The sequence below is a fragment of the Octopus bimaculoides genome, chromosome 9 (genome assembly GCF_001194135.2).
Source record: "Octopus bimaculoides isolate UCB-OBI-ISO-001 chromosome 9, ASM119413v2, whole genome shotgun sequence".
NCBI classification, from domain to species: Eukaryota; Metazoa; Mollusca; class Cephalopoda; order Octopoda; family Octopodidae; genus Octopus; species Octopus bimaculoides.
This window is the reverse complement of record NC_068989.1, coordinates 87,188,382-87,188,998: the sequence shown is the minus strand read 5'-3', so window position 1 is coordinate 87,188,998 and position 617 is coordinate 87,188,382. Positions and strand designations below refer to the sequence as shown.

General features: G+C 34.7%; 1 long non-coding RNA gene across 1 annotated transcript in view; it reads right to left on the bottom strand.

Moving 5' to 3' along the window:
- The window catches only part of LOC128248746 (uncharacterized), a 245,269-nt gene that overhangs the window by 29,803 nt on the left and 214,849 nt on the right, over window positions 1–617 (bottom strand). The window lies entirely within an intron of this gene.

Sequence of the window (617 nt, the reverse complement as noted above, 5' to 3'; positions counted from 1 at the left end):
ATATATATATATATATATATATATATATACATTCATTTGTGAGTAGGCTTTTTGTGTGTGTGTGTTTTTTTATGGTGTGTGCGTGCGTATTTGTGTGTGTGTGTGTGTACAGTTTATATATACATATATAACATGTACTACAGTGCTGGAGAAAAACATACGTGAATGCCCATTGCAAATACTGTTCCAGCAGTAAGTTAAACGTTGTTTTAATCCACAAAGGCCTCGACCAATTAATGACTGCTAAGACATTAACGGGAGGATGGGCTGGGCAGAACGTCGAGGGTTTCGTGGAGGATGGAGAACAAGGAGAAATGGAGTTAGTTTTGTCTTTATTGTTTTCGGTTTGTCATTGTCTTCTGTGAAATTCTTTGGCGTCGACTACCACGTCGTTCTTCCTTTCTTCTTCGACAACACCAATACACTTGACTATTTAACTTCCGGTTCATTAACTTATTCGATATCACGCCAATCATTAGCTTCCTAGCCTCAAGTCGGTATTAGCCTGGGAATCAATGAAAGATATGTGTGTGTCTTTATCTATACACATATGCATGTATATGCTATATATGTATATATATATATATATATATATATATATATATATATATATATAT